Source organism: Corvus cornix, chromosome 1, assembly GCF_000738735.6.
Source record: "Corvus cornix cornix isolate S_Up_H32 chromosome 1, ASM73873v5, whole genome shotgun sequence".
Classification (NCBI taxonomy): domain Eukaryota; kingdom Metazoa; phylum Chordata; class Aves; order Passeriformes; family Corvidae; genus Corvus; species Corvus cornix.
In genome coordinates this window covers 90363745-90386338 of record NC_046332.1, presented here as the reverse complement: position 1 = coordinate 90386338, position 22594 = coordinate 90363745, and the positions used below count along the sequence as shown (strand labels likewise).

The window sequence follows — 22594 nt, the reverse complement described above, 5'->3', positions numbered from 1 at the left end:
GCAGCCCCTGAAGAGTAATTTCTTCCAGATGAGTTCCTCTCGTGATGGCCCTAGCACCAGGATATAAGAAGTGACAACTAGGCCAGGCCTTATGCACCTCTGCATGCCAGATATTTCTTGAGGAGGAGGGGGACTGGGGAAGAGAAGCTGCTGCCTAACAGCATCCAGCTTGTGCAGAGAGAAGGGAGCATATTTGAATGGTTTAGTACAAATACATCAGCTCCTGGCAGGATATTGAAACTGATCAGTGGGCCCTGTGATCAGCATATCAGAGCTGACTGATGTGCCAGTAGTGTCAGCCTGTTGTCAGGGATAATTTTTTTTTGTTTATGGTTGTCACTTCAGCTGGAAATTATAAGACCTACTAAATTTGCAGCATTGTTATCTTGCTGTGGACATAAGCTTTGAAATATACCTTGGACAAAAAATATTATTACACTGGAGGAAATAGTTCCTATATACATCCTATATGGCCCAGATTGCTTCAGTTTCTACACTGTAATTTGCTTATCCTGTAGCACAAACTTTACTTTCAGGGCAGTAACTGGAATACCATCATATCAAGGAATCCTATTCCAGAAACATGCAATTTTCTCATATTCAGAGAAACAAAATCCTTTAAAGACAAAGCAAAAAACAGAGCTAGAAAAATTTCCCATGTTACCATAGCAGACTGCCCCTTTACAATGTTGATTTAAATGACATGCCTCTTTTCATATTGTGTTAGTGTTTCATTTTCTGCCCCGCCTTGAGTTTAGCTTCTGGGATTTTGCCATTTATAATCCAGTGTTCTGCTTCTCTGTTCCTAGTCTCGTGTTGCTTACTTTTCCCAAGCCTGTAAAACCAGATGTCCAACTTGCCATGACAAATTTGCTCAGGGTCAGCAGGGTAAAAAGTCTGACAGAGGAATCATAAAAAAACCCAAATGCACAAGGACATGAACATAGTTTCTCCTCAAGCTCAACTAAGTTGAGTATAGGCTTGGTCTATGTTTAAGGCACAGCTACCACTGTTTGTGCTTTGGGGAGAGAAGTGAAGTAGTACTGGAGGAATTTGAATATGCTGTACAGAAAACATACCTGTTTGTCATGCACCTGGTGGATCCCCTCATCACATGAACATCTGAGAGTAACAAATTGCTTTTTCTCTGAAATTCAGATTAGAAATTCCTGGCAGACGAAATAAAGGAATGAATGTTTTCTAAAAACAGTCCATTTGTTTTTTCTGCGATAAACAAAGTTATGTGGACCCAAATTAACAGCAACATGTTTCATATTTTCAGTTCTGACTGCTATGTGTATCTCATTAATTGATACCTTTATTCATAGGACACAAAAAATAAAAGTGCAAGAGTGTGGATGCTGAAAAGCTAGAAGCAGAGAAATTCTCCAGCTTTCTGTCAATAACCTGTGAAAGTCTTGCCTTTCTCATGCAGGCTAACTGAAAACAGTGAAGAGGTTTTTGTAAACCAAGACTCTATCTTGAACCTGTTGCTTGTTATGCAGTATTGTTATGGTACACTGGAAAAATATTTTGAAATGGGTGCTGTAGGGTCTTAACCAATCATTCTGAGAGGTGGCTGGTCAAAGGACCGATGGCCTCATGCCATTCAAGTGAACCAAGTTATATAAATGAAATTGTAATTTATTAAATAATTCCATTTCTTCCGGGACTGAACTTATGTCGTTATTTTCGCTGTCCGTGGTACAACAGTGACACAAGAGTAGCATTTTTCAGAGGATGAAAAAAGATGATCTTTCTAGAAAATAAGTTTTTCCTTTGTGCAAAGTGGAAGAGCTGGGGGACAGAATGAAGGATGCTGTGAACTGACTCTCTTCCTCCTTAAGTGAGTTGTGAACATTTGTGTCTGGTTTAAGGCAAACGCCAGTGATGTATTAGCCTCTCATGAACTGGAGAAGGTAGGGGCTTTTGTGAAACAGGTGATAAACCATGACACAATCCCCCCCAGTCTGTCCTTGACAGGTTTCTTGTGTGATACTGAACATGTCACTTTGAGACTCATCCCAGCTGCCTTCAGCCTCATAAAGTTAGTCATCTCCCTTAAACTGCTTAAAAGGAGAGATATGGGCATGTCCAGTAAGTAATTAATTCCACTGATCTGAGAAACCTCCTAAAGTCAGGATGATCTGCCCAGCAGACAATTTGGCAGCTGCAGCCTGGCGTCTGGCCACCCCCCCTGCCCTCTGTCTGCTCCGGCGGGCAGCTGTCCAGCACTCCGTCCTGCCTGGGACAGGGCTATCTGCTCAGGCTGGCAGCTCCTCAGGACAGGCTCTGTCTCATGCAGCTTGCTTATAGAGCGTTGGGTACGACAGTACCCTGGATCTGCTGTGAGACTGCTTAGCAATTCTGTAGTAATAAGTGAATAATAGCAGCAGAGTGTTGCTTTAGGCTTGATAAAATTCAAGTTTTATAGCAGGAGGCATCTCAATGCAGAGAACTACAGAGTGTGAACAGCCTTTCTAACAGTGCATCCTCTGTTGTTTTGTCTCAGCTTCTGACAATTACAAATCCAGTGATAATAAAATGAGGAATACTGGCCCCACCAAGTGAAATATGCATTGCCCTCTGTCTTTTTTTACATTTCATGGTTGGGAGCTCAGTGTAATGAATCTGACAAGGTAAAGCTTTCCAGATCTCTGTTACGCTGGTTTCTCCAGTAATCCTGATAGCATCCATGAAAGTGCACCAGGAGTACCATGTGCCTGAGCACATCCAGACAACTTTCATGGTTTGTTCAATCACACCGAAAAGTCCCACAGAATGGTTTAATTAAACAGAAACTTATCTTTTCATTTAATTGCTTCTGCTCCCTAAATGCACTTTACCCCTACCATTTAACCTTGTGGGTATTTCAGCCAGGAAAAGGTTGGTTTGAGACAAGAGGTGTGTTTCCAGGAACACGGCTAACCCACAGCACCCCATGTGAGGGACAGTGGTCAGTGGAGGCTGCCATGTGTCATCTGTGCCCTTGTACTTATAACCACACGCACATTCCCAGCTTGTCACAGGAGCACAGAAAAACATGCTCACAGTGGACACCATGGTGGTGGCTTCAGCCAATATCCCTCAGCAGCTGGGGTGGGAGAGGAGCACTGGTACTGCAGTGGGTGGTAAAGGCTCAGCTGGCAAGTGGAGCAGACAGACCACTCCTGCTTGAGAGAACATCTCCAAGGACGCCAGGGTGATGGTCAGAGCACAGCCTTCACCTCTGCCCAGTCTTCCTGTGTGTCCTTAGATAAAGTTCACCCCATACCCCCACCTGCAAAGGAGGATGACATAATTTTATTTCTTCCTTTCCTGCCTCTTTTCTCTGCTGCCTCAGTGGCCCATCCTCCTCTCATGGTTTATCAGGTGCAGTGCAGCATTGGTGGGGTCACTGCTGAAATGGAGAGAATTATTGTTTGTTAGACGCCCTGTGATTTAACCGGACTGGTCCCTACTTCCAGGGGTCAGAATCACCAAAATCCTATTCCCATCTCTGCTACAGACTGATGTGGACAAGTGCAGCTCTCTTTCTGATCTGACACAGATTACAAGCCAGGTGGCTTTGGCAGGCTCAGCCTAATCCCTCATGGGATCTCCTCTCAGGAAAGTCACAACAGCCCACAGTTTGGCTCTATTTGTATTAATGGTACTTGACACTTAGAAAACCCGAGGCACCAGAGCAGTGGTAGGTTTTCAGATCAGGCTACTCCAGTGGCATACTGAGGGGAAATTCTCTCTCCTCCTCTATGCCTAATTCTTGTTAGCACTGCCCACTTTTCACAGACAAAACTGAGGCACACAAACTGGGCTGAGGAGAAGTGTTCGCCACTATCACAGAGGAAGATTTCTGATCCAAATCATTGTTCTTGAGCTGGCCTTGAAATTTTCAAACCCTTCTCATATAAGTTGGCATTCACTCCATTTATTTCCTGCCTCCATTCGTAAAGAAATTAAATTTTACAGAAATAAAAGAAGCACATTGAGAATGGATGCACGTTTCATTTACTCTAATTATGCACAGTGAAAAGTTTCCATTTCAACAAACCTCATTGATATTCTGCTGTGAACTTGACTAGGGGAAAAAAAAGCACTAAAGGAGATTTTACCAGTCAATTAACTTTAACTAAAAAACCCCTTTTGTGGATTTAAGAATATTTCATTCTTCACTTTAATTTCCTTCCCCTCTCACTATGACTGCTGTAATGATAAAACATCTCCCTGGATCACCCTGAGATTCTGCAATGGTTGTAGTACCTAATACTCGGATAGAGGAGCTAGTGTTATTTTATGGATTAATTCCAAATAGCAGGATATCGTGTGTCAATATTGCACTGGGCTTTGTGTTGTATGTTAGCCTCTTAGGCCTCTGGGAGAAATACTTATTTCTCTCACATATGTGGTTAAATCTTTCAATATTTCATGACCTCTGTCACTAATGCACTTAGACTTTACATGATCTTTACAAACAGTGTTCATAAAACTTACATATACAGGGATTTAATAGATCTGAGAGCCAGCTCAAGAATCATAATGTAAAACAATGAATAATTTATTAGAAAATATAGAAAACCTCCAAAAGAAAATGAGACGAGTATTTTTTACTCACAAACCATATGAACATTGTTCTCTCAGAGGTAGAAACTTAAATTCTGCTAAGATTTTCTTTATCACTATCAGTAATACATAAATTGGAAATAATAAAAGTATATTTTTGCAAGTGTTAGTATCCTTGCTTCCTTCTCAAGCAAGGAAGAAAACAGTTGGAACTAAGTCTACTGTAGTAATAAGCTGTGCCATGACAAATATAGTGCTGTCGTCACTTTCTGCTTTCCCAAATACGAGAAATTATTGATTTAAAATTTTTAATTTGTATCAGTGGCTTAAAGAGGATAAACATTACTAGTATTGTATTGCTTAAGAGTCTAAACATTAGAAACACAAAATTAAAATGACACCAGAAAACATGGTAATCACTGTAAAATAGAGAGAATAATGCAATGATTTGAACTTGGTCCCTGTATATATAATCATCATCCTCTGAAATTTTTAATCTGCAATCCTGATTAAAAAACTGGACATAACTTCCCTCAAAATATATGACAAAGACATGTGAATTGTGCAAGTACAAATCTGAGGTGAGTTTGGGAAACTTGTCTGTAATATCAGTAGATGTTCATCTTTGCTCTTTTGAGCTACGGTATGCTGTAAAACTCCCCTTCCTGTTCAGCACGGGCTCAAGTCAGCCTCCCCCATGTGCTCTGAGCAAGCGACATGTTCGTGTGTTCACACCATCCTCATCTGTCCTGCAGCAAGCAGAACACCAGGCTGTGCTCCATGCCAAATTTGAATACTTTCATCTGCGTTCCTCATCAAGTCAGGAACACTTCTCTGCCAGGTGGCAGTCTATTTGTCATGTGTCTGTGTTGTCACAATGTTAATTTTTTTACTAGTTGCATCTACTAAGAATCACTTTTTCTTCCTTTTTTTTTTTTAAATGTCTTCTGTTTCTGAAATGGGTAACAACTGATCCCTACAGACCCTGGTATCCCAATATTAGATAAGATGATCTGGTACATCAGCCAAGGCTTCCCCTGACAGCCAGCTTTAGACCGGGGTTGCTTTATATCTATTCCTTTCTTGCAGGAATACAAGTTGCCCAAAATCCCCACAGCACCAGTTCTTCCTTCATCAGGCCACTGACTCCAAGGAGGCATCTAGACAGATTTTGCTGCAGATTTCACAGGTCAGTACTGCCATATTCAAAGCACAAGCCTTGCAAACTCAGAAAAGACATTTGCATGCTTTCCCAAAGGCGGCACCACTATCTAGTCTTGCCCTGAATCCAGAATTGTTTCTCAGCCATCCCCTTCTTCTGATACTATTCGCAAAATAGAGCAAATAAACTTAAAGGGATTTACCAATTTGAAGTTACTGGAAGGGTTTACGGGGAAGTTTGAAACTGTATCATACCCATATCACTTTTGGGGGGTTATTTGATGTTTTTTGTGCTAGAATGAAGTAGTACAGTAATGTAAATTGCCACACTTAGTAATGTAGCTACTAAAATATTCCACATTGTAATATATTAATGTGTCACTATGGTTCCCCTCACATCCAACAAAGGATGGAGATTTTCCTTGGCCCTCCTTTTGTTGCTCATGTGTCCATTAATGAATGAAAAAAAGTGTTAAGAAACAAGTGTGGCAGAGGGTAAAAAAGCAACAATATAAGTACTTCAAGATCAACTCATGGAAAACATTAAGTGAAACAGGGAAAGCCATTATGGCCAAGGGTAGGAAAGGAGACAACTTTTAAGAATCTCTGCACTATTTCTTTGTGCCAAACAAAAAACTGCCCTGCTATTCTGGGTGTTGCATAGAAAAGCGTGGCATTTGAAGCAAGAGGAGAAGTTTCATATGGTAAAGCTGTGTGACATTTGTCAGTTAAAATTTTTTGAGGGCCAGAAATGCAGATTTTTTTCTGAAAGTTTTAATTAATTCATTTCCTTTTCATTGAATTGCTCTTTTTTACTGAAAGAAAATAAGAGAAAAAAATAAATGTTCTGTAATGACAATTTCCAAGTGAAATTATTCAATTTTTCAGTCAAGATTTTCTATTTGAATTTCCCTTTCTCTTCCCTCTTTTTAGGAGGAGGAAGGGAAGTGCATATATTTCAAAATTGTTGCAACTGGAAAGAGCTGTTTCAAGTTGAATACATTACTTTAATAATTGAAAAAATAAATGAGAAACTGTTATTCAACTTAGCACACTTTTTTTAACACAAATTTGCTTTCGATTTGTTCTGAGTTTATTTTTATTTCTCTCTGGAGCTGCCAACAACACTATCAAGAAGACTGTATATTATTAATGCACTAAAAAATTCTCTTGGAACAGAACTCCAGAGATTTTGTGTGAACTTTCTGCAAATGATAAACAAGAGTGGACAAAAACATTTACAATGACAGTGCCCCAAATTATTTTGACTCCACAGTCAGTGTTACCTGATAACATGTTTAGGATTAAAGACAACGTCCAGCTTTGCTGCACCTCATGAATAGCGGCACAAACCACTTGCTGCCCTGAAACCAAGTATTTTTCCTTGTGTTTGATTCTTGCAAATGAGACATATGAGCCCCTGGACTTCATGAGGTTTTTTCTTTCTCAGATGAGAAATACAATTTTATGATTGTGGCTGTGTTGTGTTCTAAGTGGAAAGCTTGCCAGCTTTACTACATGAGAGCAGTCATCTAAGCAGTATCTCAAGTCCTGAATATGAGCAAAGAATAATTCGAGTAACATATTGTGCACTGCAGCAGTAAGGGTATGTCAGCATTTCAGTGTAAAATCTGTGGACCAAATCCTGGTGGCATCACTGAGGAACCCAATGCTTTTGTCTTCCACAGAATGCTGTCTCTGAATTTCATACCCTTGACTTCCTTGATCAGAAATTAAGGAATGATTTCCAGATTCAGAATTTTGTGTTTATTACTCATTCTGAAATTCAGTTAAGAGATTTGTTTTGAAGTATCTTAAAAAGCAGAGAACATTTTTCTCTACCCACACAGCACTCCCACTGAAGAAAACATTATTTTGGATTCACAGAGGTCTCCTTGGCCTTATTAGATGGGCACTTCCAGGAAAGAAGTGCCAGCAGGATTTATTCTGTAATTTAAAACACTAATTTATTTGTAGCATATACTAGAAGCTCTAAGATAAATGTAAGAATTAAAAACCAAAACAAAGAAACAAACACCACCACCTGTCAAAAGAAGAAACAAACAAACAAAAAAGCATAGACATGATTGAAGTGAAAAGAGGTGAGAGGAGTTGAAGGGAAGGGAGTGGAAAGAATTAGCAACAAACGAACAGAAATAATAGTAAAATATTTTTTAAATACAGAAGATGAAGTTAATTACTTCTCAGTATCCTGCCCCTGAGTATGTCTGGAACTCAATACACAAAGTAGAACAGCAGGGCAAGCACACGTGATGCTTTGCAGAAGCACTCTCTCGACTCCCAGACTCTTGAGGCTGTAGGATTTCTGGAGTGAGTCACACTTTCTGTTTGACCATATCCCTTAATGGATTTCTGCCCCAGGTATATTCTCCTCTCGAAACCATGCAAACCTTTGGAGTCTGAAAAAAAGTCTTTCACGAAGAGTCCCGGATTAACCATCCCTATTTAAAGAACTTTTTGCTTCATTGGAGCTCTTTTCCCATTGACTTCATTCAATGCCTCTACTACAGGAGTGTAAGGAGCTGGAAGTAATAGGCGACAATCTCCCTCTACTTGTGTCATGTTGTTTCATGCCATCAGAGACTGAAACTCAGAATTTAGTTTTCAAGTATGTAGATGTTTATTTTGAATTTAGTACTTTTAAATACACTGATGGTTTGCAAAGCTGGTGAGGTCTTGCAGCATGTATGGACTCTTTGGAGCATGGGTACTGTGCATGTTGGAAAAATTTGGCTTGTGGTAAAATGTGAAGATGCCTGATCCATAATGCCAAGAATATTTTACAAGACCATTGAAGGGATAGATTCTGAATGAATTCTACAGAATGGCGTGAAATTCATGGTTGTGTCTAAATAGGTTCACCAATAATGTGTTGTAGAATCCGCTAACCATAATCCTATGTAATAACAATGGGTTTTATATGATTGTAAGTACAATAGAAAACCTAAAGGAGGGAGATCTGAAACATCAAGATAACACATCCCAAGGAGTTAAAATAATAAAGGGTTAGATTTATATCTGCAAAAACTGGGAAAATTCAGAGTTAAAGCTACCTTTCCTTTCTTAAGTCATCCTATTTCTCTTCAGAATTTCAGAAATCTTTCAAAATTGATAGCTTAACCTGCAATTACTGCCTTATACTTCATTCAGCCAGGTAAGGTAATACAGCACCATACAGAAGTTTACTTGTGTGTAGAGATCAAGTCAGACCTTTGGCAGCACTCTAACACAACTTTCCAGGGGTTTTTGAGATGCAAGTAATTAGCTTGTGTAGACAGATGACAGTACAGCCATGTAAATCAGCATTCCCTAAGAATGGTAGGGTCAAAGTGAAGAGTTATCTTTTAACTTGGTACAATTGTTCTCAATATGGAGAGATCATTTGAACTGAAGGTGTAAGCCCTATCAAACCCTCATTTCCAAAGGCCTGTTTCAACTGAGCCTAGCCTTAGTAGCCTTAACTAGCACCACTGGATCACTAATAAGGCACTGAATGTTGGCAAATTAATTTTACTGTGTGCAAATGCTTCAATTTCCAACAGACAATTTTCTGGCATTGTCTATTGGGGTTTGACCTACTTTAGAAAAACAAAAGGACTAATAAAATGTTGAGGAAAGTATAATTACTGGATGAGAGTCCTACCAGGGAGTGTACCACTGCTAAGTGCATTTGTGCCCAAGACAAGATTAGCTGACTCTTACGAGGTGGAGACTTAAATATTGTACAGATCATTCTCTCTGCCTTTTTTTTTTTTTTTCCTTCTCTCAGACCCAGAGAGGAGACTGCCAGTTATTGTCTAAACTCAAGCTTTTCAAATTAAAGCTATTTATCTCTCCTTAGAATCTCATCCAAAGTCCTACTGCAGGTTTTAACTTGTGGTGACCTCTTGTTTGATAGGATTTTTGCGGGCCAGAATTTAGGGAGGACATTCAACCAGGACACAATTGAATTATAAAATTTTTCATTAAGAAATGTTCCTGGGAAACATACTGACCCAAAAGGACTGTGTAGTGTTTTCAGGCCTTTAAAAGGACACCTAAATGAGTTCAGTAGAATAAATCCTATTTCCATAGGTGATGGAAAACAATCCTTGAGATGCTCTGGAGAGGAAGCATGTGTTGTTTTTGGTTGCTTTGGCTATAAGCAAATTGTACACTCCAGAGCGCAGTAAAATCAGAGATCAGTACTTCCAGAAAAGGATGTAAAAGGGAAAATTATTATAATAATGTGAAAAAAGGGGATATAAAGAGTTCAGATAATAAAATAGAAGGTATTTGGTGATAGGATGAAGAGAAAGAGCTATGGAGCTATGTGAGGTATGAGCAGGAAAGAAGGAGTGCAGATGAAACTAGAAATTGTGGATCAGAGAGAAAAAAGTCATGGAAGAGAGAATAGGAAATGATTCAGAATAGCATGTGGGAAAGTAGAAGTAACAAGAAACGTCCATATATAATGTGAGTTTACTTGAGAAGAGCTAAAAAACATAAGAAATCATGTGGGACTGAAGACATCCAATTACCAAGACCTTCAAAAGGCAGGTACTTTGCATCTTTCTATAAATAAAAAATCGTTTGATGTTGAAACCTGTGTTAGAAATTATGTATTTTTGTTTCTCTTTTTTTTAAATTTCATTTTTAACGCACAGGATATTATCCATTAAACCATGTATTTTCTTAACTGTCAGAACTAAATACAAACACAAGACTACACAGACCAAGAAATGCAGTACAGAGCAATCCAGTGTTCCATAGTAGTTTTTGTGAGTAATCTCTTTTATTTACCCAGGTGAGATTAGCTGCCTGTAAAAATGTTTATCTTCATAACAATGCAGATATATTCACCACTACAGTTAGTATAGAAGTAGCCCATAAACATATATTCATGCAACCGTGCATAAACTTTATAGTTTTCACTGGCAAATGTTTGCTGGAGCTGCTGTGTTACTGTTCAAACCTGTTAATTTTGCCATTTCCCTAAGTAAGTCTTGGAACATTCAGGTATCTGCCTGCCTAATGACAATGGATTAATTAGCTCCTCAGAGAGTCAAAACAAACAACAACAAAAAAAAAAAACAAGCAAGCAAGCAAGAGAAAGAAAGAAAGAAAGAGAAAGAAAGAAAGAAAGAAAGAAAGAAAGAAAGAAAGAAAGAATTTGATTTAGTGTGCTAGCAACAACTAAGCAATTAAAGGAAGACAACGAATTTTCCCTGATTAGCTTAACTGTATTCAGTGTCATGAATCTACGAGGGAGAAGGCATTACAGGACATATCTGAGTAAATACTGTGCAGTCCTGATGTGAGGACACACTTAAATTTTTATTTTCTCCTAATTTAGCATACTTTCTCATCTCCATATTAGGTGTGACAGTTTTAATCACTATAAGTCTTAGAAAAACATGGCAGACTAGTCTTAGTTATCACTAGAATAAACCAATAATGGGTTTTGTCTACCTCCAGAAATAAGGATACTCTTGTACTGGATTTATAATTTGATATTTAGAATCCTTAACCACTACTCTCCCTGTCCCAAAGAGAATGATGACAAGATGCATCTTTTGGGGCTTTTTTCATCTGTTGCAGGAATCAGTTAGAGTCTGAGGCAGGGATTTGATTTTGTTTGTGATGGTGTTATTAAAACAGCAGGATTACTTATGGAATGCTAAACATTAAACTATTGCTACACAGCAGTATTTTAGGAGACTGAGAAATTAGGAGGTGACATTTAAAAAAGCATTTCTCAATGTCATTCTTAGTCAGATGTCGAGAATTAAAAAGGAACTTGCCATTCTTTCCTTGATACGTGACTTGTGACAAGAGCTGCTGAAGCTGGTTCTTGTTTACAAATGTGTATTTGCACATAGCAGCTTTGCTAAAAACATTTTGTGGTTTGGAATTATGATGACAGTTGAAGAAAAAAGTAGAATCCAGGTTTCCTTCGAAGACTAGACACTTACATGGAGGTTTTCACAAAGATACAGAGAGAGCTGAGTCTTTGAAGTACTGTTCAAACTTCTAAATCTTCAGGGTCTTACCATGGTTATCTACATCATCCCCATCGAGATTATATTCCCCCGTAGAACTGCAGGAATTTTTGTCTCTGCTCCCTTTGTCTTCTCTGTACTTCTACTGTCAATGTAAAAGTCTGCAGTTCTTTTTTAACTTGAGATGCTTCCAGGTCTCCATTCCATGCCAACACTTAGAATGCAAAGTACTGCTGATATTATAAAGATCAACATCTTATTCTAGTGATAACTCCACACTTACAGAAGTGGGAGGTGGAGAATTACTTTAAATGCTTTATATTTGACTTGAAGCATAATATTAGCTTCCATTTGGAAGAGTGTCTTTTCCATTTCTTACATATATTTATGGATGGGTAAATGAATGGACTCTACTCCTGAATGAAAATGAATACAGATCACTTATATCACTTGAGTGGCACAGGTGCCTACCAGTGAAGAAGCTTTTTTTTTTTAATTTCGCCCCAAATTATGAGTAAAATTACAATGCAGGATATCTTGAATGGAATTAATTTTAACAACATACCTTACCAAAGATGAGATCAAAAAGTAAGAAAAGTATTACCCCCTGAGAAGAGACACCTTTTTCCTGGGAAAGTGTACTCATTTGTCAAGTATGTTCCCAGAACCTGAGGACCAACCTGAGGACAGATAATAAGCCTGCACACTCATATCTGTTCAGGTGGAATTGAGAACAGGGCCTTCTTTGTACTCACATGCAAGTACCAAGACATCATTTGGGATTTTGAACAAAAAAATGCAGTACATGCTGCTTTATGCACAAATCAGCTGTCAAGACCTGAAATTTTGTCTCCAAGTATCCCTTGAATCTATAATAAAGAATGATCCCCATGAAGACAGCTTGATGAACAATATGACTCTGCAAAACTTGATAAAAAGAAATGAAAATAAATGATCATCATTGGCACTGAATTAAACAAATTAGTTCTCTTGTAGGTCTTAATACTGCCAATAATGAAAATTACAAGCCTTGATCTCTACTGTGATATAGATCAGATTGGTTTTGTTGTTTTCATCTTAAAATTTATTATCACATAATTTCAGTAATTTCAAATAAATAAACACAAGAAATAAATGACTGTGTTAACTCCTGATCTAAGCACGAGTCTGATTATTCTTTCACTTCAATGCACAGAGATCACACATAGCTATGCATGCTCATTACCAGAAGAGAACATGAGGGCTGATAAGACTGATGTAGTGAACATGAAGGATTGATGAGACCTTGAGGAACAGCAATATGCAATCTATGTAGATTTTCTTTAACATGACTAGAGAAGGAAAAACATTCAGATTTATATATTTAGAGATTCATTAAGTTTCAGAACAGGCAATCCCTTCAGTGCACTTAGAGAGGCAATGTGACCTTTCCATTCTCAATTAATATTCTTCTGTTTACACATGGAAGAACAGTATTAATCCTTTCAGCTGTCTTCTTTCTGTGTTTAACATGTTTTACATGAGGTACTTCCTTAGCAGGGTGTTCAGGGCCATCAAACTACCAAAAAATTCCTCTGATTAGATTTAGATAATCTAAAAATTTTTATAGCACCTCTGCTTCCCAGAACTGACCAGCTGTTTTTCTTTATCCATCTATCTTTCATATATATATATATATAAAACTCCTCGGAAATAAATACATCAAAGTATTTACCAATAACTTAACCAATCATTTCCATTTTTCAATTCCTCCTAGCTTCTTGTTGGACAGAAACTCTCCCCAGCAATGATTCTGTGTTTGTTTCTAGGTTTGTTGGTATGAACTGTACTGGACTCACACTTGGTTACTTCAGAGCCATTCTCATCTGTCATTGCACTCAGAAGTTCATGAACTCATCTGTTTTAAGCCTCTTACCATGGCCCACATCAAGTTTGTATTTGAGGGGCTGCCTTCAATTCACTCATCAACCAGTTTATCTACATATGTGTTTACTTGTGCCAAGGTTTTTTCCTACTGCCAGACTAATGTATGACTGGGAAGATGTTTGAAGCCAAAGGGTGGTCATGGTAGGCAAAAGAAATAAAAAGCCTGAGTGAGCTCAGGCCCGTAGTGAGAGTCAGCATCCTGGAGAGAGAAGCTGAGAAGCCTGGCTGATGCTGAGCAGCCAAAATAGTAACCTGGGCCTCAGCAGTAACCTGGTGGTGAGAGGAAAGCCTGCAACAGGTGCTGGGAAAGGACGAAAAGTTGTGGGAATACACCAGTGTATAAAGAATCATGGTACGAGCAAGAGACATCAGACCATGATTAAATGGAGGGTGACAAGAGGAATATTTTATGAATATGTTAGAGAAATTTTGATCATTGGGGGGGGCTGACCTGGTTGGCCCAGGTGTTCACTAAAGCTGCTCTGTCCTTCCCCTCCTCAGCTGGACAAGGGAAAGAAAACACACACAACAAAAGGCTTTTGGGTCAAGATAAGGGCAGGGAGAGATCACTCAACTGTTACCATAATGGCAAACAGACTTGACTTCAGGAATCTAGTTTAATTTATTACCAATCATATCAGAGTAGTATAATGAAAAGCAAAGCCAAATCTTAAAAACACCATCCCTCACCCCTCCCTTCTTTCCAAGCATATTTTTATTCACAATTCTCTACCTCCTCCTGCCTAGACGTGCAGGGGGACAGGGAATAGGGGCTGCAGTCACTTCATCACATGTTGTCTCTGCCACTACTTCCTCCTCAGTAGGAGGACTCTTCACACTCTTCTGCTCCGGTGTGGGGTCCCTCCCATGGGAGAAAGTACTCCAACATGAGTCCTTCCCAGCAGATGCAATTCTTCACAAACTACTCCAGCATGGGTCCCTTTCCAAGGGGTGCAGCCTTCAGGAACAGCCGGCTCCCGTATGAGCTTCCCATAGGGTCACAGCCTCCTTCAGGCATCCACCAGCTCCAGCATGGGGCCATACATGAGCTGCAGGTGGATCTCTGCTCCACCATGGACCTCCATGGGCTGCAGGGGCACAGCTGCCTCACCATGAGCTGCACCACGGGCTGCAGAGGAACCTCTGCTCTGGGTCCTGGAGCACCTCCTCCCCTTCCTTCCTCACTGACCTTGGTGTCTGCAGGGCTGCTGCTTTCCCATATTCTCAGTCCTCTCTCTGGCTGCTGTTGCTGTTGCACAGCAACTTTCCCACATGTTAAATTTGTTATCCCAGAGGTGCCAACACCGTCATTGATGAGCTTGGCCTTGGCCGGTGGTGGGTCCATCTGTGAGCCAGCTGGCATTTGCTCTGTTGGACATGAAAGAAGCTTCTGGCAGCTTCTCACAGAAGCCACCCCTATAGTTCCCCCTGTTGCCAAAACCTGGCCATGTAAATCCAGTAAAATCATGCAGTCTGAGTTAAGTAGTGAGAAAAGTGAGCAGCTATCAGCTGTTATGGTTGAATCTTTTTGTTTTAGTAATTTAATAGATTGACAACACAAACTTCTGATCATTCATTTGGGTACTGAGACAAGGAAAAAAAAGAGAACACAGACACTTCTCATTCCACCTCCTCCTCTCAAATCCCCCTATTTTCACCACAGGTTGTATTCTGTCTCAGCTCTGCCTGTGAGGCACAGGAGCTTTGTGGTTGTGGGCATGATGATTTATGTTACTCCATGTGTAATGGGAGTCTTTTTTCTGCTGATATCTGCTTCTTGCTGATTTTTCTCTGCTGCTTTTTTTTTGGAGTATCCCAGCCTTGGCATGTTCACCCATGGCTGCAGTGTATTTGCTGGTGTCCACGCTCTGGCATTGTAAGTCCTGGGGCTTCTCCCACAATGCCACACCTCCAGCCCCCACTGTGCCCAGCTCATATTTGAGGGTTACCCTGAGCCAGTCCTCGGGAGCAGCCTGGAGCAATGCAGTCTGCAGATCCTGGCTGTGACCCAGCAAGCTCAGTCGGAGGCATTGCACTGTACTAGTGCTGCCTCGAGCTGCTCTGCTGCCTTCTTTTCTCTGCACCGCTCTCCTCTGTGCCATGCAAGTACACCCAGGCTTGTAAAAGCCTGTCAGAATAACCCTCTTAATCCTCAGAGGAAGGATTTAATTAAGTTATTCTACTCTGGCATACATGCTGCATGCTGGACTGTGTGTTCGATGACCTCATCTATGGCTTATGAGTGTCAGTGTTTTACTGAAGCATATTAACATTTCATTGAGAAAACCACGTTAAACAAAGCAGCAGGCACAAATACAGAATCAATTGGCTGAATGGTAAAAAGGTTTATCAACATAATTATAAATAGTTCCTCCTACTGTTGCCAGCTCTGTAGAACTGTATAGATTAGGAGCAACCATATCTGAAGATGAGCTTGTGGCGAAGTATTGAGGTGACATCTATTACTGAATAACATGGAATGCTGCCAAGATAAACTGACACACCATTGTTCTTTAAAAAGAATTGGAAAATAAAAGAAAAGAAAAAGCAAAGAAAAAAGAAAACGTTTTGTTATGCAGCTCAGATATTTGCTGGTCCACAGAATGATCAGACATAAAAATATCCCCTGTAGATCCTTTAAAATCCTTGTATATTCAGATTTTTTTTTAATGCAGCTCAATGTGTTGACAGGATTTATTTACACCTGCACATTGTTTCCCTGACACAGATCTGCATAAAAATAGAAGGGCTAAAGGCCACTGAGTCATTAAGGTTATAAACTTTATGATGGCTTTTCCCTAAACCTTACTGAAAACACTTGCAAAATGTAATTATACCTAATCCATGTTCTGATAACCTAAATGGTGAAATGGTATTTTTTTTCCACAAGAAAGAAAATAATTTTAAAATGTTCTTTGAATCCTGCATCTTGAGAATGTGCAGGCTGTGGTCCGTTTGGCAATGGCTGGACCCCTCCATCCTTCAGCAGTGAGACAGAGTGGGGACTCTGCTGTTTGCTTGGTCCCTGTCATGTCCTGTTCATTTCTTTGCCTCATGTAAAGCACAGTGACAATAAGCAGAGTTCTGTAGGTTTTGAAAATCCTTCATGAGCATGTTTTCGAAGGTAAAACAAACAACCTCCCAACAACACCACTCCTAAACCTTTAATTTGTGCAATCTTTCGTGCGGATGTCAGCCCGAAGCCTACAAAACATGAATAAATGACTCAATTGCAGGAAAGAAAAGCAATGCCTGCATTTTATCAACTCAGGTGAAAGTAGCACAGCCTACAGACATATGCTAAATTCCATTACCTGTAAAGAGAGCATTGATTTAAATTTTTCCTGTTTTGAAAACCGTGACATGAGAAATGATAGGCTTCCATTTTATTTTTATTAATTGTATACACACAAGGAAGCTGATAGGGTAAGATTGACTTTAATTGAGCCATAAATTTAGCATTGAGAAATGCCATCCATTTAGCTGGACAGTTCCGTGATGAAATACATTTCTAAAGCAAGGATTGCTGGCAGAGTGTCTGAGATAACAAATGATAAATGCTTTATACCCATAGCTACAAAGAGAGAGTCCTCAATAAAAAGTGGGTAACTTCTCAAAGAGCTACCATAAGTTATTTTCCCTTGATTTTGCACAACAAGAAATTTTTTCATTAAAATATTGCTTAATATGTTAGTCCTTTTATTTGACAAAAACTTGCAGAAGATACATTCTGAAATCTAAAATACTGGGTATCCTATCATTGCTTGATACCTCTGCTCCACAGGAAAATACTTTTACATGAACCTGATTAAATAAAACTCTTCATATCTGTACACATGTGAAAGGGTAAGCTCATGGATACTCATACACTTTTCAGCAGCTATTGTAGGCTGCTGTAATGCTATCAAAGTCAATAGAGCTTGAACTGTTTACACCAGACAAGGATCTGCTTCAAAGTGTGTATAAACCTATCTGGAAGCAAATCTCAACACGACTTATAACCCATCTTGAAGGTGACTATGAAAAGCCCCATGTATTTCTGTTATTTTTTCATCTACTGAATTTCATGAGGAAAACATCCTGCCATTTTGATTCCAAGATCTCTTTGAGCAGCTGTAAGAGGATGACTTCTATATCAGAAAGATAAAAGTTGTCCCATGTGAATAAATGTGGATTTTCAATTTTCAGTCATATAATCAAATTCTTATTCCTGAATTAATCCTTTTTTTCTATCTACTTAAATCGACTTCATCAGTCAGATGCCTGAGTATCTTTTTAAGTCAGATGGTTCTGTTTCCCTTTGGAAAGGAGATGATTTTAGCTTTGGAATGGAGAAAATGTAGATGGTCTTATAAGAATGAATGTCAGAAAACAAAATGGTTATGATTAAATTTGAAAACAGTGTAATGGGGTGCCTCACTTCAACTGTCATGGATCTGTGAAGACCTTTGCCTTCTACAGACATAATTATTTTTATTGTTGATCAATGGTACATTTTTGTTCATGCAATAAAGATCTTAGAGGTGATGATAGCAAGAAAACATAGCAGTTAACCAGATAGAGAGCTCCTCCTATGCAGTGTTGAGCTTTCTCATGTAGAAGGATGCACATAACAGAAATATTTTAATCCATCTCCAAGAAGCATGACAGAAATATTTCAACATTCTGTCTTCTTGCTTCCTTTGAAGACATTCATTTACCATGTGGGTCAGCAGAGAGAAACAGCACTGCTTAAACAGGATCACCTGGATCCTCCCTCCAGTTCCCATCAGTCATTACAGCCTCAATAGTGGAGATATATACAGGGCTGCTATTACTAGTGATTCCTGATATTCCAACTAGCAGGAAAACAACAGATTCTTTTACATATATATATATAGATGAACATATATATATATGAACATATATATATATATGAACAATGTTTGAAAGAGAGCATAAACAATAATTTATCTGCAGCGTAACCATTCATATGTCTGAAAGAAAAAGAATACATTGTTTCGAAGAGGAGTCAAGTATATGGTTCAATCAGTATTTTAGGTCTTGAAGTCTAAAGGCTTATTTTGAGTCCATAACAATAATTTACTTTCTTTTATCAACACTTCATTTGAAGCCCATAAAAAATAGTTGTCTAAAGCAAAAAAACAGCTTTATCCCTATGAAAACAGAAAAGAATAGTGATCTGGTTTAGGTGACAGAGGGATAGAATACAATCAAAGAGTTTCACTGTGAAATGATACCACCTTATGTGATAATAAGTGATCTTCATTCCAGAAAAACTGTCCAAAAACTGACCACTGATTTTTTTCTTTAGGAGAAATAACTATTAGAGGTATTAGAAACTTTTGTCATTATTATCACAACTTTCTTGAAAGATACTTAATTTTACATTTAGAAATAAACCAAAAATCAGAGCTCTCAAAATTAAAGGTGTAGTGTGTTGGAGATTTTGATGGAAACAAACCAAATAATTTATTTTTATCCTTTAAAAAAAATTAACAGAAAAATATTAAGTACATGCCCACCAAAGCTCTCTCTCTGGAGTTAAACCCAAAAACACCAAGAAAACCCCCCAACAAACAAACAAACAAACAAACACAAAACTACGAAAAAGCCCCCAACCAACCAACCAACCAACAAACTACGATAAAACCCCAACCAAACCCATAAAATCTCTGTGTCTTGGATTCAGCTAAAATACAAATAATTGTGGAGATTTTTTTTTATTCTTTATCCATCCTGAGCAACATGGTTTAGGAACTGGATTTTGTGCAGGTGCAAGGAGGTGCTCACCAGCACAAACATTCTGCTCACATAAGATGCATACAGACCCAGCATTGCGGTTTACTCCTGACACCTAGAATAATAGCTCACATCTTCTGCCAGAGATGAATGACTGCAAATGAGTGTTTAAGACACTCAACTTCATCATTGATTCCACAGGCTTTTTTTTGCTACTCAGTCTCTTCTGCCAAACTCAAACTGCTCTAAAATTTCTGCCCCTTTTCATTTTGTTTTGCAACAGAAATACATCATCCAGTGTATGCTTTTGAATTTATAAAATACACAATAGGTAGTCAGGTTTTCAGCACTGGCATAACTCTAGGGAGTTCTGAAGCACTACAATTTCTGCAGCAGTACAACATGCTGTATATTTGGAAATACTACCTTCTTATTTTCTGTGGTAATCATAATATTAGTCAAAATCAGCAGCAGACAATTATAAGAATGATTAAATAGAGGACTCTAGGAGATGGATAGTGAGATGTGACCTCCTGGTAACAAGAAGTGCATTCTGCTTGTCATTTCACTTTTGTCCGTAACTATTATGTCTTGGACTTCAATGGTGTTTAGATTTCCCAAAATTTTCCCCTTTCACCCCAGCAACATGTCATTCTGGTTTTTTCACCAGCTGGGTTGGGAGCACATTTAGGGATGTGTGTGTTTGCTGTCCATATGACAAAGTGGTGTATTACATCTCTCAGCACACAAGTAGTGTCAGCAGTCTAAGGAAAAGAGATCTCCTGTCCGTCCTGCTGTGCTTCCTTTAGCGTCTGTCTTTCTACCCTAGCACTGACAGGCAGGTGTGACTGTGACACTTGACCCTAGTGCAGGTGGGATAGCTTTTACTTTGGCAGGTGGCCATAACTTTCCTTCTTTGTGTCTTTATGGAAGAGTTTGGTTTTCTTGTTTAATTTATTTCTTCAGTTTCTGCCTCTGAGTTTGTGGCCCTGTGAAGTGCAGGAGTTTTGCTATACTCTTTTCCCACTTTTTATATGGTTTTCCTACTTGTGGAACCAACATAGGAACCAAAGGGCTTGTAGACTCCTTGTAAACCACATTTCCATGCCCTTTTACTTATTGCAAGCTCATTCAATGCTTCACAGGCCACACAAATTAGTCTAAAAGCTAATTTACAGTACTAAGATAGGGACACCTCTGTTTTAAAGCATCTTATCTGAAGAACCCCCTATGAACAGATAAGGTTTATGAAACCATGTATGGAAAGGGGAACTGCAATGATCATAGATGTGTAAGCTCTTTTCTTACTCCTCAGCTCAGTATTCTGCCTGGCCATGTTTCTCTTCAGCAACTGCTCCTTCTTTGCTCTTTCTATTTCTGTTTTATAGCTCATAAATTCATCCTTTTCTTCTTGGGCCTCTGAGCAGCCTGTTTCATCTCCCTGTTCTGGTGTGCTGCAAAAAAGAACTCAATATGAATGAGAATCGGGCAGCTCTCACTCAAAAAGTGGAGGCAGAGAAGAGTTGGATCTAGAAAAATTAATATAAATAGTCTTAGAAATTATTATTTCAAACTGTTTTAATAATCTGTCCTGTTGCTGCCTGCTAAGTAGAATGAAAATGGTGGAAGTTCACAGGTATTTTGACAGAACAGGACAGTGGGGTTGTAAGTATACACATACTTCTGAAAAGCTTGCAAAGCACGAAATGTTAAATTCTTTCCTGATTTTGTCGAAACTTCACTGACTGCACCAAGGCCAGGCTTCTAAATATCAGCATACTGCTTTGAAATTATGGGGCACTGGACCGTCTCTTATCAATCTCTATGAATTCTGGGCACAGAGTAGAGATACCACTTGTAATGAATATGGCATGCATTCGTTTTCACTCAAGGTGCAATCCTCAAAAGAAAGCTTTCTGGTATTATTATATTCTTTTTCTAGTTTTAAATAAGTGTCAATTTTTACACTGACGTGTACAGCCTGTTTAACAGAACATTTACAGGATGCATATCTGGAGGTAGAATTTCAGGTTGTTGGATTTGAGTTTGCTCTGACTTATGAAAGGATTTTTTTCTGATTTCTGTATGTTGAAGATTTGAAACTTGGCATCCAAATCCTGTAATTTTCTTTATGAATATTAATTCATAATTAGTTCCCTGTCTCTGCTATTTAAAAAGAACAGTTTTGGTTTATTTTACTCCTTAAGCCTTTTCCCCATCCAGCTGGAAAAAACCCAAACTGGCTGGATAACTAATTTTCAACAAAATTTTCTTTTCCTATTTATTACAAGAAGAAGGTAAATGGTCATCTGTTTCTTGGGCATTCTCTGGTCTTACACAAGTTTTCAATCTACAGATTCTAGAAAAGGCTGGTAATGGAACAATAAAAGCACATTCCAGATGGAGTCTGTACACATGACAAATATACTTACATGTCTTTATTTCAGCTATTATCCCAAACAGCACAAGGGATAGCAAATCTCTGCACTAATGGGCAACTCTCAAAGCCTTTCACAGCAGGATTGTCTTGGCAGGGGAAAGGTCATGGTAATGGGTTTTGACAAAGAGTTCCTGAGAGTCTCTCTTTTCTTCCAAAAGTCTGGATTTTCCTTTCATATTGTATCACTGTTCAAATACACTAACAATCATTGCTGTACTGAAGAAAATCCTGAATAAGAGATGTGTCCAAATGGAGTAGTTATCACTCATTCAAGTTCATGACACAGCAAGTTCTGCAAACCAGAGGAGCTGATAAATTCATTGTGCACAGCTAGTCAGGAACTGAAATTGTTGTTACCTTGCAAATGATGACAATTCCATGAGGAAAATGAGATTCATAATAAAAAAAGACACTAAAAAGATTACTTCTGCTCGAAAATAAAAATAGTCTGAAAGCATACTTGTGGAATCAAAACATTTTAATTTGGTAGAGTTCAGAAGTTTTGATTTGACTTAAATACTTCTAGAGACTGCAGTTTCTTATTTGATGAAAACTATAAATGTAAACAGAAACATGAACACATGAATGGTATTAAAATGAAAATTTAAACATGTAATATTCAACACATACAAAATAAATAGTATTGACACATAAATACATATTTATATACACTGTGCCAGTCACTGTGCATTCAGAAATGCTGTCTTTAAACTGCCAACCATGCCCCTGTATTTTTAATATTACCATAGAACTGTAAAATTAT

General features: G+C 38.6%; 1 protein-coding gene across 1 annotated transcript in view; it reads left to right on the top strand.

Moving 5' to 3' along the window:
• The first annotated feature begins 5654 nt into the window (after positions 1-5654).
• Positions 5655-22594, top strand: part of ST6GAL2 (ST6 beta-galactoside alpha-2,6-sialyltransferase 2) — a 148898-nt gene continuing 131958 nt past the window's right edge. Inside the window, exon 1 of the mRNA XM_010394279.4 lies at positions 5655-5749. The gene's annotated coding sequence lies outside the window, so the exon portion shown is untranslated. The remainder of the gene's footprint in view (positions 5750-22594) is intronic.